Source organism: Cygnus atratus, chromosome 16, assembly GCF_013377495.2.
Source record: "Cygnus atratus isolate AKBS03 ecotype Queensland, Australia chromosome 16, CAtr_DNAZoo_HiC_assembly, whole genome shotgun sequence".
Classification (NCBI taxonomy): domain Eukaryota; kingdom Metazoa; phylum Chordata; class Aves; order Anseriformes; family Anatidae; genus Cygnus; species Cygnus atratus.
Genome location: NC_066377.1, coordinates 4,077,285 through 4,095,520, shown reverse-complemented (window position 1 = coordinate 4,095,520; position 18,236 = coordinate 4,077,285). Strand labels below are relative to the sequence as shown.

Here is an 18,236-nt window from a genome sequence, read left to right as displayed (position 1 = left end):
TACAGACAATAGTGGAGCACCCCCATTGTCATTTAGGCAACTTGTATGTGTAACGCAGGTGTGTGTGGCCAAGTGAGTTTCCTTTTAAAATCTTCCTTAAAAGTCATTCACAAAAAAATTTATTAGGGATTTTGGGGAAAATGATGACCCTTTCCAAAGATCTTGTGGCTAGAAATGACCTGGCTTGGTTCCATAGATGTCAGGGAGTGCTACAGGCGCAGAGCATAGCCAACCCCGTAAGGAGTTCATAGAAAATACGGTTCTCTTCACCTGGATGAAATTGGAGGATTAAGGGCTTTTGTTTATATCTCTCGGTAAGAAGAAAAGTAAAGATGAGAATTTAATGAAGCTCGGTGTAAATTTAGAAAAGATGCAAAGACGCCATGATCTCTACCCTGTTTGCTAGCAAAACAGCTTCATTGAGTGCTTATGACTATTTCCAATTTAGTATTTTACTTTTTAACTTTGTAAACATCAGATTTTGCAGTTAATTATTTCAGTGTACATGAAACTCTTGCATTGCGTGGATTTGTGCAGTTGAAATTAAACAGGGAAGCAAAACAACTGTTGGTAATTAGACACATTTCATGTATCTGTGTACACATCTTAAAACAACAAAAACTGTCTATGTTTGCACTGGAGCCTCAGATTTGATAGCGTTCAGTAAATCTAATTATAGGCTATGGGAGTTTGCAAAAGTCCCTGAATGTTTATGTACAGTTTACCATTTTTCCCCAAAGTACTTTGATGGATTTTGCAATTAATCTTCAGTTCCATTTGATTGGAATTTAGAATCGTTGGGTTACATCTGTCCCTGGTTTTGTGGAGCAGGTTTACCCTACAACAGTTAACGTGGTGTGTCCTTTGTATACTCTAGTACATATGTTTTTTTCTTACAAACCAATAACTTTTCTCATATAAGTTTCAAATGAAAATAGAATCAAAGAAATGAAGCTTTCTTAAGTCCCAGAAGATTTTGAGTACTACAGGCATTGTTGAGGTGCTGAAGATAACAGGGGAACAAAGAAATCCAATTAAAATAACATTTCTCTTCAGCATCCTTCCTTACTGCTTTCTGTGAAGTACACGATCCTGTTAATCTTCTACCACATCATCAGGACCCATAAAATCTGAGATGCTTCAGTTAGCTCTGAGATGTCCTTTTGTAGAGAGGATTTTTTTTTCTAGATGAAGCCCTAGAAAAGCTTTACCTTTGCATTTGCTTCAAATACCCACTATGTTTGTCTTTTTGTTGGCTGTTATTGCTGGCCCCTTTTTCTAAAGCTAATTCTGAAAGGAAAAATTAAGAACATGCTCTGAGGCAAATCAGCTTTGAAAGTCCTGTGGTTTCTTGCCTGCTGATCCAGACATGCAATACAGTGAGCCTGCCTGGAGTCAGGGCTCCACAGCAAGTCAGTGGAGGAGGTGCAATTCCCTCTGTCTTGATTTGTTATATTCAATTTACCTAAGTGCCTAAGAAGACAGAATTCTGATAGAAAAAGCTCACCTGTAACTGGGGGGGGAAGGCGGGGGGGAAGTTGTGTCTGAATGCTTGTGAATGCTTGCCACTCTACCTGCTTAGTTCACATCAGGACTTGCAGCATTTTCCTAAACAAATATTTGAGATCCTGTTAAACAGCATGATCAGAATTTCATCGCCTGCTATTCCTACTTTTTGCTAGAGGAGTGCAGAGTTGCTGTTGCTGGTTAGCACCCTGGCAGCACCTGCTTGTGAATTTCTTCCCAAACTGCAGCAAAGCCCTGTGAGCCTGTGCCGCCGCTTGGAGCTGGAGGAGTTTGGGTGGGCCAGGTGCCACCAGGCCCTGAGGACACCTCTTCCATCCAAAGTCTGCGTCCCCCAACATGGCATCATTGGGATTTCCTATTCAGGATTGTGTCTGCACCTGGCAGCACCACTTGACTGATTTTTGTGCAGGCAGCCAACCTGTTAGCTCCTGGCCGATGAGGCTTTTCCCCTTTTCCATCGCCTGACTTTAGCTGCATCCCCCAGCACCTGGGGAGCCACGTGCAGTTGAGGGGGTCATTGCACGTTCTGATCACAAACTTGTGATCATCACATAGCTTCACTACTACAAAGACCCAAAAGGCTGGCACGGAGAGAGAACAGATCTGTTCCTGAGCATTACCTCTGCTACTTGCACGGGTAATTCCCGGAACGACCTTCTGCGTTTGAACACATGGTAGAAAGGCACTTGTGAGATGATCCCAGCAGTGTCTTTATAAATCTTAGCAATACATGACAGACAGCAGTTAGCAGAAACAGCAGGCAGTGAGTGGCCTTTGAGACACCTGCAAAAGGGATACTTTGACACGTTATCCGTCAGCGAGGGGAAGTCGCTTGGGAGTTGCTTTTGTATCACTGCAGGGGAGTACAAGTAGCTGCTGAATAAAAAGTGGATTTAATCAGACTTACTTGGTGATATCCTTTCACCTCAGCATCCTGATTGTATCTTCGCAGTGAGGAGCTAGTTAATTTTAATGATAAAAGCTGAGAATCTTCTTATTGAAATTTAAATTAGGTTAATGACTAGTGATATGGCTAAAGGGTATAATTTACAAAACAGAAATCCCTTATGCAAAAGTATGTGTGTGTTCAGGATCGCACACGGAAATCCCTTAATTTTGATTTGACTCATTTAAAGCCAAAAATCAAACACACAAATCTTGTTAGCATTTCCAAGACTGAAAAATATACTGCTTGAGTGTGTATTGGCTTTTCCTCTTCCAAAGGGGAGTCTGCCTTTGAGCAGGCTGAACTTCTGCATGAACATCTCCTCCCTCCTCTCCATGGGATAATGCCTGGGTGGTGAGGAGGGTTCACCCTCCACTGCGAAAGGAGGATGGGGTCATATTCTCAGATGTTCCCTTCTTGTAACCAAAACCGCATTTTTATGGATGGAGCCATCCTTGAAACACCTAATGAAGTTACCAGGTTTATAGCAAGGTTTGAATCCGCTGGGGGTTGACCATCTGTCTGCATGTGTTGTAGCGGGAACAGAGCATCTCTGGTATGATGCCCTTAGTTACATGTTACCCGTGTTTCAGCAGAAACTACTGGGAAGCTGGTCTCTTGGAAGTCTGACCTTGTCTGTTTACACTGGGCTTTTACTGCATTGCTTGATTCTAGGAGATAAATAATATACATAGATACCTTGTTATGATAGAAATATCCAGTTTAAAAGGTAATGCAGAGTAACAGTGTTCAGCCAAACTCATTTTAATGCAGTTGGGACACCCAAAAATACTCATACACCCCAAAATGCTGCAAATGAGTGGAGAATGGTATGTGATGCAAGAACATAGCAGTGAAGGAGTGTTGAGCTGAATCACCACCAGTCAGAACCATTTTGCCTTCCCCTTGCAGTCATTCACCTTACCACATCATGGATGCTCATTTTTGGCCTTCCCCTAGTATGTGTCTCCTAAGCTCTCCTTACCTCCTGCCTCTTTATGCATTCAGTTGCACCTTTGTCAAGTAAACTGGAATGAGATGATGTATGTGAAGGTAGGAGACTTACAGTCATATGTGGCAAAACCGTGATTTTTTCTGACTGGTGGAGTGATGACAGCAGCTCCTCCTGTGCCCAGTAATGTGGGTGAAAAAGAGATCACAAGAAATAGTCCAATGCAGTACATCTAGAGCATGGAGGCAAAGAAGGCTCCAAAAACCTTCCATCCCGTTTCCCTTCCTGCCTGGTCTTGTCACCCATCACCCGTTGGATATGAGCTGTTAATAACAGAGGGTAGAAAAGGGGTACGATGCAAAACTTCCAATGAACTTCTGAGCTACTGCTTAATTAAAATGAGAATCTCCTAAGCACACCTTTGTTAAGGGACAGAAGATTTACACACAGTGTTCTTTGAGCAGTACATGAATTGCTCATCTTGGAACAGCACAAACTAAATTCACACTTCTGTGCTGTCCTTGTAGGTTGGCGTGCCTGCCTGTTCAGACCTGCAGAACATCACTGGGATGCTAATGGCCAGCACAGTGCTGAAGTGAACATCAGTTTGCCATTAGAACCAAATGTTTCCTGGTGTCTCTACAAGCTGTGGAATGCATGAAATGAAAACCTCTGACGTTTATGAGGTTCTTTACAATGTAGGAGCAAACATTTACTTTTAGTGTCTTAATTTCATATGGGCATTTTACTTGCCGGTTGCGTTCAGTGACATCCTTGAAGAACAGGAATGACATTAAAGCACCATAGTGAATTGCTGGTAATTTGTATAACAGAACTCACTCTTTTCTTATCATTTCACATTTTATGAAGATGACTTTGTGAATTGATAGGACTTCAGAGCACACTTAGGAGATAGCAATGCATGCAGGCTTTTCAAAGGCAACTCAGGCTAAAGTTGTGCTACTTTCTATCCAGTGGGAGTCTGGAAAAAGTTGTTTTAAAACAAATTAATTAGGAGGTAACACAGCTTAAACGAGTACAGCAGCAGTAATGAAGGCAAGTACTCTAAAAACTTTAGCAAACAGGGCCATGCTTCCACATCTCACAAACAAAAGCAGTCAGTGGAGAGAAAGTGGGGAGTATTTTGGGAATAGAAATGAAAATGGGTCAGTTGGAGGAAATGGTTTAAGGTTTTAAAAGGGTTTAAAAGGCCTTGGACTGACAGGGCAGAGCTCAGCTGTGTCCATGAGAAGGTTGGGCAGTGGGTGTGTCAGAGGGCACAAGAGCTGCTGCTCCGAGTTAGGCCCGGCCTGTGCTCGCTGTTGAACTTGACCATTTGTAATGGGTAAATCTCTCTGTAGGAACTGCTGTTGAGAAAGGAACTGCGTTCCAGTAGATGTTTGGAGGCTGTTTGCTTTTGTCTGTGTGAATAATATAAGAGAAGTTCATGAGTGGAAAAGCACCGGGCCTGGAAATGGCAGCACTGTGTGTTCTGCTTGGCTTTAAGGCAGCAGCATTCCGGCTTGGCATTACACAGAATTGGCATTTGCTCACTGTACACTATTTGTTTTCATTTCATATGAAATGAAAACCATTAATATGATAGCACTCCAGTACACACTTCAGAGAGAGGAGCTGAATGGCGCACGGAGGGATGTTTTCACACCAGAGCCCACTGGGAGGAAGGTTGGGAATAGCTGGGGGAGCAGCTTCTCCAGGTGTCCTGCTGCTGGTGTTCAGAAAACATCTACATAATTCAGACTCTGCTCTCAGCCCTTCTCACTGGGTTTCCTCCTCCTCATCCAGGTCTCCAGCTTGGAGACAAGTGTAAGTTTGTAAGGAATTTAAAATGCTAGTTGCTTTTTCTTGCAAATGGCCAGACTGCTTTTGCAGCAGTAATCTCTCTCCCAGGGCTAGGAGTGCTAGCAAGAACCCAGCGGGTGCAGCCTGCAAGAGCAGCCTGCCCGGTCACCCCTTATTTTTTGGAGACTGAAGAATCTGTGTTCTGCATCCCCACTGCGTTTAGTTGTCTCCAGGTATTGTTATCCAGAATCAGGTGAAATCCAGTCCTGGATGCTGATAAGTTTCACTGTTGTCCCTCTAAGGCACTCATCAATATAAAGTATTCCTCATCAGATGCTAAAAGCATCCCTTCCCAAACTACTACAGTGTTGTGCCTTCCTCCCTGAAGACCCCAGGCATGCAGCACTGTATGTGCAAGGACAGAATACAGCTCGCCACTAAACTCAGATTGGAAAGATCTGTGAAGTGTTATTCTGTCTTCAGGCCATGTACCAGGGTTCAATTGTTGCCGTTTTGTGTAGGTGAGCTGTAAGAGTTGATCACGCACCAACACTCATCACCAGTGTTGATAACTGGATAAAATTGCTGTTTTAGCCAAGTATGTTCCAATGTGCTTTAAAATCTTCAGAATTAATCAGTGAATTGTCAGAGAGCTTCAGACTTATTACTTTTTAATAGCATTTTTTATTACTTGCTAATTATAAGGTGGAAAAGGTGTGAGGCACAGCTAGTATTATAGTTCCTTAAGTAAATTAGAGCAGAAGGTCACAATAAATTGAAAAGTTATTAAGTGCATACTTTGCTGGAGATATAATACTTATCATTATAAAACACAGGAATACAGATTCTCTCTCTCTTTTTTTTTTTTAATGTCCACAGATGGCACAAGCTAATTATTCTCATTTGTATAGCACCTTACACCTCTGTAGATTTTTTTTCAGAATGTTGAAAAACAGATGATCACGTCTGTTTTTGTAGCTGTGTGAGAGTTTTTCATTAACAAGATCAGGCAGGACCATCTGTGTGTTCTAGTAAAAAGTTTACCACCAACAGTGAATTCCAAACTTTCAAACAATGGATGAATGCATAATTTGTCATGTGTAGGTACAGTGCATTGGCTAATCGCCCATGCAGCTTAGTCACAGGTTCCTGAATGCATTTCTTGTCTGTCTTGAGAGGAGAAAAATGCAAGTCACATTCAGTATTGTATTAATGACAAAATGGGGTCTGACTGAACAAGGTGTTCAGGTTTGTGCCTTTTATGTAGGTACATGCATCCACCTGGCCCCTCTGCAGGCACCGCAGTCAGGGCTCTCACTGGAGAGGAGCAGCCCCAGGGGATGCTGACTCCGGAGGAGCAGCCTTCTCCCCACTCTGTGTAGGTAAATGGAAGAAGCTACCCTGGGAAGGGAAGGGGCGAAGGTTGCCCACATTACAGGTTATGTGGTTTCTTCTCTTGTGTAATGAGTCCAGCAGATGGACAGATGGATTCCTGCGCACCATGATGAAAAAGCGCTGTACAGCGTAACTTTGATCTAAAGAAGAAAAAAAAAAGTGGTTGTGAGCTGCTAGTGTTGAATACAGCTGGGAGTGGAATAAAAAAAGTATATGCAGAGACCACCTCCAGGAAGCCTGGAAGTTAATTGTTTGGTAAGTGTGATTCTTGAAGAGTGTCGTCCCTGTCCTTTCACACTTCCCATACAATTTCACACTGCCCCAGCATTTTCACACTCCCAGGCTGCCTCTCCCACTTCTCCTAGGTTAAAGCAGCAAAGAGTGTGCAGAAAGGCGACCTTATAACTTCATGCAGGACCTTGTGCCATCCAGAGCCCTCTTGCTGTACAGTCTGTGCCAGGAAAACTGTCCTGAAACTGTGGAAAATGCCCAAAAAGATAACACAGTGAGGCAAACCACACATGTCCCCAGTCCCAAGCTGTTCTGCAAAAGGGATGGGTCGTGGGAGTTGGTGCTCAGCACAGGGAAGTTCTTCAGAAAGGCTGATTAACTGTTCAAACAGATGGGGGCAGAGATATCGGTGTATTTTCATTTTATTCTGTCCCTTGTAATTTCAGCATGTTGGACAGAGCCTCAAGCATTGAATGGGCACTTGACAAATATTCAGGAAATCAGTGATTTGTAGCCCTGATCACTATCAGCTTTTCCAGCGTAATCTCCGGCTTGTGCATCTCCCCTGTGAAGTTGTCAACGTTTGCTCAGAGGTTGTATGGCTTGTTAGCTCTAGATGCATGTTTCTCGTTAGAGATAGAAATGCATCTTGTCTTTTCAAGGGAAGCATTAACAATTCCACTCTGCAAAATGAGGGGTTCATTTAAGTTTCTTCCAACATTCTCGTGAAAAATTGTGGCTCCTACGTAGGCATCCTCATCTGGTCTCGTTTGCACCAGAGCACACCAATTTCAGAGTGGTTTTCATCTCGGAGTGTGGTTCTTTAATGAGAAGATGCCTTTGTGTCCTACATAATCCACATAATTAGTGCATTTTGGAGTCAGCTCAGATGGGATTTTGAAAAGCTCAGTGCACAGGCTACTCTGAGGTTTAGTTATTGAGAAACTTACAGCTTGACACAGGCTAAAATGGGGAGCTTTCAATAACCTCCTACCCAATGTTGAGAGCAAAGCTTCTGATGTTGCTGGGAGTGTTTTGCAGTTTGGACCCTGTCATCTGGGCTTTCTTGGATGAACAATTTGCTTTTTCTTCTCAGGTTCCTGATTTTGCAGAGGGGGAATGGTGATCTTTTGTACCACAAAGCTTTTCTGAATTTTAATTAATGACTGGCATGTTTTGGTACTTGGGGAAAAAGTCTCACTTGAATTATTGCTTTGTGAGATTATTGTTTTTAGAATGGCATGTGAAGAATTTCTTCACATATATTTCATCTACTCTTGGTATCCTTCATCTTCCTTGTTCATATGTCCAAAATGTAATTACAAAATATTCCCTTAGGAAATAAAAATTCTAAGTGGACTCTTTCAAGCCATGCTTGAAATTTGAGAAGAGGGAGGGTTACTTTTGTCACTAATTTTGTTGTTTTGTTTGTACCGCAGTGGTATTTAGCAACTGCAGTTGTAGAAACCATTGTACTAAATGAACACAGAAAACTTGATCCTTGCCCTTGTGGCTTTGCCATTTCAATGTACGACGGGGCATGTTTGATGAATTGAGATGGACAGATGGAGTGAGTCCTCAGAAACAGAGAGAACAATTTCTGCAGAAGCGGCAGTCGTCCAGCACGCCAGCTGCCTAACCGCTGTCAAGATTTTTGGCAAAGGAGATGTTTGAAGGAGGAGTCCGAAGGGAAGTGTGAAGGTAGCACTGCTGCTGTTCACCAGTAGCTCTTCCATCATTTGATGGAGCAGCAAGGGAGAAAGGGTAAGGCTGCTTGCTCGAGAAGATGACAAGAAAATGCCAAGGCTCTGGTGGCACAGGAGCAGGGCAGGCTAGGGGGGTGAGAAGTGTTCGAGGGGTTGGACTCTGAGCTGCTGCTTGGTGCGATGGCAAAAGAGGGACCAGGGGTGTGCAGCAAAAGAAAACAGCCTGGTTAAAGCCAGGAGGTAAAAACCTCGCTGAGAGCTTGAGGCTGGACTCAAGCAGATGAGGATGGCATTTACAGAGATGAGAGGAAGTAGGCAGGAATGAAGCTGCACAAGCACTGTTTAAGTATTTTGAGGAAGAAAACCCACTCTATCACTGAATGTGACCCAACTCAGATGTGCATAGTTTTCTGATTATAGTCCTAATTTTATTATAAATATAGTTGTTTGTGGTCCATTTTCTTATCCCTTTCCAATCCAGCTCACCCACCCCAAACAAATGATGGTGTAGTGTACTTCTTAACTGGCACATAATATTGTTATAAAAATGTAACCTTCTAAAAATAATAGCCATAGCATTTAGGTACAATATTCTCCAGACAGGGAGGATGCAAAAGTTCATTTTCAGATTCTGCCATATTTGGAAAAAAAAAAAAAAAAATTGAACCTTTAGGATATATTTATTGATGTCTCCTACAATTTGGGGATTTGGGATCTATATACAAAATGTGCTTTGCTGCACTTTCTTTGACTTGCCCTGTGTCTCCTTTTTTAATGATAGGCATGCTTCCAACTAAAACTCAACTTCCTGCTTTCTAATTAAAAGCAAAGGCTGAGGACAGGTAAAGCATTACGGTGAGAAGACATGTCACAGGAAAAAAAGAAAAAATAGCCATCTAGAAAAACCATCACAGTCAGATATTTATTCTCTCTTACAACCTGAGAGATATTATTAGCTGAAATATTGTTCCTGTATTTATCTAAAGGCATAATTAAGAATCATTTTGCAGACTGTGCTCTTTTGTATTTTAAATTAATTAAATAAAATATTTTTGTCTGTGCCTTTCCCCTTACAGGAAGAAAAACCTCTGGTTACTTTTAGCCAAGGTCCCAGCCTTAATAGTTGTGCTATACGATGATCAATAGCCTGGTAATGAGTGAACTTTCTGCCTCCATAAGAGCTGAGAATATTACAATGGGTGTGATCACTTTAACTCAGTATTGTGAGATGATAAACTACCTTTTAATAGAACATTAACATTAATCTAAACAAGATTAGTGGAGCAAAGCATTGTACGAATAAGCTTGCTCAATTAAAACAGATGGTCTTCCATGCTGAATTCCATTATGTTAATAAAGCCTCCCTTGCATACCCACACGCTTGCGTGTGCTCATGTGAGTTCTCTTTTTCCAGTTGCAAGGAGTGTGGTACATATAAATTTGCTTAGCTTTGTGCTACAGTGCTCATTTTATCATCTATTCTGAGCGCTCTTCAGAATTTCATATTTATCAAATTATTTCTGAATGATTAACACCAGATCTTTACATTTTCTTCTAATTACACGTCTGTCATCAATCTTCACTATTTCTTTTGCCCCAAGCATTTTAGAGAAGGTGGAGAGTGATACAATCCAGCAATTAGAACCGGCTGTAAGCATGATTAAGGCTGTCTAAAACCAGAGGAGGAAAAAAAAAATCTGACTGCAGCAACATTAACATGTAGTGTTAGCCAAAATTAATGATCAAACCTTGCATCCTAGCATCTTAATATTGTCTCAAGCAAAATGACTTTACATTTGGAAGGAATGCAGTTGCAGTCTAATCACTATTCCCCCCTAGACAAGATTTTACTGTTCATTACTAGAAGAAATAGAGTTTTGTTGCTTCAAGAATTTTATTATTTTTTTTCTTGGGCAGGAACTCAGCAAAATATTCACATGTATTAGGAGGCCCTGAGCTTTTCATTTAATTTTTTTTTAAATTCCTTGCGTTAAAGAAGCCTCTTAAGGAATAATTCATCTCTAATGTAATCCTTTCAGCCCAAATCAGCTAAATTAAAAGGTGGTGTAAACAGACATGATTTCACTTCTCTTCCTCACAGCCTGCCTTGCTGCTAAGATGGAAGAGAATATTTTAGTATTCTGTCTACCTAGAGCTAAGCAGACTAAATCACTGGATACTGTTTAGCCTAAGTTTTAATGCTTGGAGATAGCAGAATGCAAGAACAGGATAAGAATTGCTGCTTTTTCTCTTTGCTTATCTTGGTGTATTCTTTGCAGACTTTTCATCATCTTTTGCCCTTCATTTGCCACTTGAACACTGTCAGGAAACTGCCTAATATGAACAAATAGTGGAGGAAAACTCTGGTCAGAAGGTTGCTATATAGTTGCATACCAGCTTTGGATGCTCTAAACCTGCTAGGTCTCAGTTGGCTCTTCTTTGTTCCCTGGCAGATCATGTAGAGTTTCAAAAGATGATGTGTTGGTATTTGCTTGCTCAGTGATGTGACTTTTCAAAATGAGTACTCTTTGGCAAAGCGAAGGACCTTCATCCTTCAGTCTTCCCTTTAGATATCAGCTTGAAAACCAGACAATGGCAACAGAACCAAGATTTTCAGGACTGTCACCACCAGACGTGGGGGTGAGAGGTTGGAGAGGGCACGAGGACTTTTGTTGGCTCTTCTGTGGGATGTGGAATGGTAGGTGAATACAATTTAATAATGCCTTAGGTGATTTCCTGACATTTCTAGATATTTGACTCTGCACAGCTAAAGCTCTCTTTTAAATCAAAATTACCCAAGTGCTTTTCCTGTACCCAGGATAGAGGGGTGATGTATGGAATGGAAGTAAGCTATCATTAAAAGAATGATTGTGTGTGTGCTCTACATTTCAGGTGTGAATTATTTTGCGTGGAAACAAGCTCATGAGAGCAGGTCTGCCTGGAAGATGTCAATGTCAACTTGGTAAACAAGATTATAGGGTGAGCAGAGGCTATTAATTATTGATGGTCACTGGAAACTGGCGGATGGATATGTACACCACTGCTCAATCCACTGTGACTTAAATGTAAATGAAATTTAATGTAAAATCGTGTATGATTGACAGCTCATCAGCTATGGGCTAAAAACAGCTAATGTGCTGGTGGGAGTGTTGGCTTTTCATTTCTCAGGTTTCCGTGGCTGGCTTTTCCACAACTAGAGCCTGAGATGTCTCTAGTTTGTAACTCAGAAATATCGGCTTTCCAGTGCAGATGAACAATAAATCAGAGGAGAAAGGAGGAGGAGGTATTTTGGAAGGGAAAGACTGTTTCAGAGGATAAGCTTTCTACCTTTAAAGCTCACAGACTTTGCAAGATAAGGGTTTGCTCATGAAGAAATTTATCCATTCAGTTCCTAGTAATAGCGATTGGTACAAGTCGTCAATCATTGTCAAAAACCAGCAGTGGCACACAAGGACGAGAAGTGTGTGAAGTGAGCTGCAGAGCAATAGCTCACTGTTTTCTCTTGCACCAACTGAGCATAGCCAAACGGGATATTGGTCCTTTGCTGCTTAAGCAGCCAGAAATAACAGGGTAGACAGCTAACATATAATATCACTGCTCCATGGGGGTGTCGTGTAGCACAAATACCCAAGGAGGAGGGCTGCATAAACATATGACAGTGGTTTTAAACAAGACAGCCTGTATTTTTCTTTCTGAAACTACTAGTTGGCAGGATCTTCCCCAGATGGTTACATTCCTCGCCACTACCTTTCCATTTTACAGCTTCAGTACCTTTGGTGCTCAAGGAAATAAGTGGCTAACAAGCCAAGCAGGTAGGTGCCAGGCAGGTGTCCTGGCCATGTGCACATGCCCTGTTGCATATCTCACCTTCTTGTCCTTGTGCAGCTTTGTGACCTCATTTTCATCATGTGAGGACACAGGACACAGAATATTGGGGAGGACATTCACAGGGGAATATCCTGCAAAGCAGAAAGACTTGCCCATGGCAGCTGGGTTCAGCCAGGTTCAGCCCCAAGGGGCTCACGTGCCTAAGTGCTCAGAAAATGAAAAGGTTTGGAGGTTGGCTTGAAGAAAGTTGGCCAGATAGAAATGCTGGCCATCAGGGAAAAGCAATGGCAGGAGGAAGAGGTGGTCCTAAGGGTCTGTAGTTGGAGGGGGCTGCCCCATAGCACCGCATCTGGCCATCACGCGCCTGGGCAGGAAGAGGAGGCTGGCAGTGGTTGCTCCCGACGCAAGACAGAGTGCAAAAGTTTGCTGAATTTTCTTTGATTTGTACAAACATTCAGGAAGACATGAAGATTAGCTATGCAGATGTTAATCATCTCTGTTCTGGGCTTATGCTGTGGCTGGTGGGGGTTCAGTGGAGCTCGATTTCTGTCCCATCATCTGCGTAACAGCTTGGTTGTGAAAGCAGATAGCACTGGTTGGTCAGATAAGAGCGACTGCAAATGGCTTAATAGAATAATTTGCAGCATAATTAACTGACTTTTGCATGCAAGTGTGGTGAATGAACATCAACTGATGCTATGCTTGAGCATAAAAATAATCAAGGTCACGTATTTCAGCACTGAAATCTTTAAAAGTCCAGGCCCGTGATGTTTTATGCATCCAAAATAAAGTTGTTAATATTTCAAAGAGTTGGAATCAGAAGGGTTCGCTGATGTTTGTATCCACTTCTGGACAGTTTTCAAAAACTGTAACATGGGTGACAGACTGTGGGCTCTTCCTAGTGTTTACATGCAAGAAAAAGAAAGTCATATTCTGTTTTGCCAACCACATTTCAAACAGTAACATGTCTCTAATACTTATGAGAAATTCTTAGACATGAGAAAAATCATAGGAATGCCCGGGGTGAGTGAGAGGAATCTTCTTCAGACAATGTGGTGGTAGTGGCTGGTACTGTTTGGTGGTGGGTTTCTTTTTCTTTTTTTTTTTTTTTAAGTGGAAATTTGGTCCTGTTGGAGCTTCAGAGGATTTTTCATGGGTAGTTCCTCTTTTCTTTGCTGGCTTTTCTTATCTCTTTTGTTTTATTTGCCCAGTGGTCTGTGTGCGTTGTTCATACTGTTTGTTTTAAAGGTGAGAAAAGTCATTAAAACTGTATGGTTTTATGGACTGAATAATATCTTTCTTGTTTCTTATTTCAACCTTTCACATGCTTTTTATTACACAAATGTAGAAGCTGGTTACTTTTAGTTAAAGCCCCAATCCCCCAAAATGTTGTTTTTAATTAATTCAGGTATAGCACCTGGTAATAGAAATGAAATTGCTAGTTGATGCAGCATTTATTGCCACGGCAAGTGTGGAACAGAAGGCGAAATTCTTCATAAAACTGTGCTAATTTCCATAATATAATATGTTATTAGGTCAATTCACTCATAGTAGTGAGGGTATTAAAAGCAAAAAAAGAAGGAAAAATTTGCTTGCAGTCTAAGTCAATAGTATGAGCCGTCCCTATACACAAATATGTGCTTTAATGGAGTCTATTCATGAAAGCAAATTTTGTAGAGTATCCTGCTTTTCTGCAAAGGGAGTCTTTTTTTTCTTGTTTGGATGTTTGCCGTTGTTTGTCGTTTTTTTTCTTTGTTTTTTCTTATCACATAGCAGAAAAGTAATGTGATTAATGAACAACTTGAGTTAATTGGAAAAAACATGAGATAAAGAGATAAGTGCCCATTCTTCCTCATGTTTGCATATTAGCTTAAATTCAGACATGATCCACAATGAATAATTAAATATTAAAAATTAAAGTGTGGTCATAGAAGTGCAGTATAAATAAATGCGTATGTATTCTGTGAAAAGATTTATTTTAGTAGTTAGAATAAACCTTAAGGTGTAGTTTCAGCATGTTACTAACGAAGTGTTTGCATTGAGCTAGACATTACTGACAGCAGTAGCTGGCAGTCCTTACTAAGGCCTGGTTTTGAAAAAACTGCAAATGTGTGACTTTAAAGTGTTGACGTGCTACTACCAGTATTGGAAGCAGCACATAAGAGCCAACACAGTATCCTCTTGGGGTCAGTGCCAGCTGCTCCCTTCACATCTGTAAGAAGAGGATGAGTCTGCAGCTCAGGTTTCTTCATGACACTCTGGTACCTATCAGTAAATTAGGATAATTATATCTTTAGGCTATTGATGTCTGTATAGTTCATGAAAGAAAGGGGTATCAGGGTTGAGCAGAGCTTTCTTTGATATCATTCATCATGCTCATTTAACCTTTAAAATAAATCAGCCAGTCAATATGTCTTTTTCAACCAATCAATAAAAAATAAAGAAATAAAAAGGCATACCTCATAGTTGACTTTTATGCCCTCTCATGGCCTGGCTTTGTGATGTCAGCTTAGAACTCTCACAACTGAGTTGAAACGAAAGGGACCAGACAGTACAATGATGAGCAGAGCTAAGAAAACTGCCCTGCCCTGGAATACGATTTTTTTTAACAGTATATCCTCTAGTAATAAGCAATAAGTAGTACATTTCAGTGTGGATTTGAAAGAAGGGAAGATATCTGTTTGGATGAGGAACTTTTGAATTAAAAGGCCGATTTTGAGCCAAAATATTTCTTACAAGTGTATTACTCCACCTCATGAGTTTGTCAGTGCGCAGACAGGGGCTCAGCACGCGGTGCTCTCTGCTTTCAGATATTAGCAATATAGGTATCTGTGGCAAAGTTTATTTTCCATCATATTCCCAGAGATTCTGTCACAAGAGTAGGGTCATGGAGGTATTAATGAACACAGGATTTCTGCACAAGCACTTGGACCCGAGCAGCCCAGTCACTGCGTTTGGTTTGTGGGGAGGAGGGCTGCTGGTCCTCATGGCTTTTCTGTAGGACCACTAAATGTTTTCAGCAGAGTCGATCATTTAATAGAAACGTTATGACATTTCCAGAAATAGATTTCAGTCTTTTTGTAAGATAAGGGAAAGGCTGGTTGGGTTTGTCACATCCTTTGTTTTTTACAGAATTAGTTCTGATGGATGGAGCAGCGGCAGAGAGATCTGAAGTACACAAGTGGTATTTATTTATTGCACTGTGTGTTCTTTTGTGGTGTTAGTTATTCAACCATACAAATCAAAAAGTTCCTTCTAAATCAACTTCTTTCCAGAAAGATCAAGAGTTTCATCAGGAAAAAAAAGAATCTTAAAAACCTCTCAATAGGAAAGCTTCTAACTACTATATTCGTTATTGTATTACTCTTTCCCAGGGGAGAAAGGATGTTTTATTCTTCAGGCACAGTGTCTCTTCTGCTGAGAAAGTACCATCTTCGATAGCTTCTTTAAAATGTTGACACCTGACCATTGAAACTGGTTCAGCATCCCCAAAAGATTTCCTGTGGGCAGAATGGTACAATAACGAGTGAGTTTTGGCCATTACCATGCTGGTTAACTTTACGAGCGGTAGTCAGTTTTGTGTGTCATTTTCTTTGTGTTTTTACTGAAAGAAAGAGCAATTTCTTTGGTCTGTTCCCATTCAGGAAATCAAGTAAGTACCTGCTTGCAAAACATTGCTTTCAGTGGTACTTTTATTTTGTCTAAATATTCAGTAGAGGGCTTTCTTCAATAAAGGCCGTATGCATATTTTTGTGGGTTTGTACTATTTTTAGAACTACATGCAGCTTTCAGTTTGTAGTAAATAGCTTAGAAAAGCATCTAGATGGATAAACCAAATACAAATGTAATAGTTACAAGATCTAGTTATAATTAAAATGCAGGGGGAGAGAACACATGCAATAAATCAGAGTGTATATGAACCAGATGTTGTCTATTTTGGGCGGCGGTGGGAACTCCATGTGGCTCCAAGAGATGAGGCCGACGCTTTGTGGACAACTAAATACACTTTTCTAACAGCATCTGCCTGCCTGTCCTGTGCCAGAATCCACCCACCTCTGTCGTTAGCTGCTCTTCATCCTAAAGGTGTCTTCCTTTTAGCCTTCTGCACTTGTATAGTTTATGCGACTTGGTAGTTGTAAAAAGCTTTAGAAATGGGGAGGAAAAAAAAATTATCGCCTGTAAGAGAGAATCTGCATAGGTAGTGGGATGCTGCCAGTGAGGAATTGCATCCTGCCTCAAAGAACTGTGCCATCGCTATAACCATTTTGCAAAAACAGGTCTGTTTTAAAAGCAAAATGAGAAAAAAATCTGATATATCAAGGATGATGCTATCTGCTCTCAGGAGCAATTTGATCATAACCCTCTTTATATCTGTCTCTTCTTCTGCCTGAAGTTCCCTACCCTAAAATGAATTTGTTCCTGAGACTACTCACAGGGGTAATCTAAACTGGTCCTCGCTGTCAATGACACGTGTATAATGACATTTTACTGCTTGTCTTAGCCAGCCTGTCTGAGGAATCCTACTGCTAATTGTTGCATTATGAGCTGCCCGCAGCCCCAGGAGACAAGGCAGCACCGGGGCTGCAGCACCGTGGGATGGGCTCGTACCTGGCGGTACGTCCCTGCTCCCTGCTGTCCCCTCCAAAATGCCCGGCGAAACACGGGGCAAGGTGGGCTCTGCCCCACTGCTCTGCAAACCAGCTGCTACCGGCAGGGGGTAAAATGCAAATTTTACTGCAGCAAGACAATGTTTTCCTTTTGGATTCTGGGTTTTGTGTGCTTTTGGAAAGCATTTGGCAGCCACAGCAAGTATGTTTACAAAAAGAGCAGAACTGGTAAAGTTCAGGTTCGTGTTTGGATTCAGCCCCAGCAAACTGAAGCTGAAGCTGTGCCAGACGTTTGAAGCTGCCAGACGACAGTTCATCTCAAACAGAAAGCTGAAGAGGGGGAAAGAAATTTGTCAAATGTATTCCATGTGGAATTTCAGGCAATTTAATTTGATTCACTACACTCTGAAATGTCTTGGACTTCCCTATTGTTTCTTTACTTTAACACTAAATTTGATACCTTCTGGGATCGGCAGTGCTTTGTGCTGCATTTGTCACGTCCTCTAATTTACTGTCTTTAGTCTCTCTTTGTTTTAATTGAGGATGGCGAGCCCTGCCAAAAGCACTCTGTTAACTTTAAGGTCGTTTGAGTCCTGAGGTCATTCTTCAGGGGAGGGCAGTGCTGCCTTTCGGGTGGGGACCGCTGCAGTAAGAAGGGGATATAAGGGGTAAATATGAAGAGGGAGAGGAAAGATGATGATAAACCTCATCTGCATGCCTCCATCCGAAACACCAGCAGCTGAGCCCTGTGGCTGCAGCTACACAGACGTCAGGACATGGCCATTGCAGGGTGGGCACTTGGCCAGTGACCAACATGGGAAAGCGTGGAGCTGTGTATGATTGTGGTGTCTCTTCTGCCGTGAATTTCCTTCTCCGTGGGTGAATTTCCCGTGAAGTCAGTGGGCACTGCAGCCTGGCCCCAGGGCAGGAGCATCACAGCTCTCTGCAGTAGTGCAGCCCCTCCGTCTCTCGACGTGCCCAGTATTTATTACCTGCTGAAATGCAGCTCCAGCATCACGGCCACTTCTTTGGCTCCCTCCGACCAAGTGCCAGAAACAGAACCTAGAGCCTCTGAATCTGTAAATAAAGCTGCCTGAATTTGTCCAAATGTCAAAGCAGTGGAGCACACCGAGTACCACCAGTGTTTGAGTCCATATAATATTAATTTCTCTTGAAACCTGAACACTTGTGTAGGCTACAGCTGAAGGAAAGGACTGTTGCTGGTTTTGTACAGACAGACA

The 18,236-nt window shown here is 41.7% G+C and overlaps 1 protein-coding gene across 3 annotated transcripts in view; it reads left to right on the top strand.

Moving 5' to 3' along the window:
• CDH4 (cadherin 4) overlaps positions 1–18,236 on the top strand; it is a 455,912-nt gene that overhangs the window by 245,385 nt on the left and 192,291 nt on the right. Inside the window, exon 1 of one of the 3 annotated variants that reach the window (XM_035548146.2) lies at positions 11,472–11,539. The exons of the other annotated variants lie outside the window; for them this stretch is intronic. The gene's annotated coding sequence lies outside the window, so the exon portion shown is untranslated. Of the gene's footprint in view, positions 1–11,471; positions 11,540–18,236 lie in introns of those variants that run through there. 3 annotated transcript variants of the gene reach the window in all.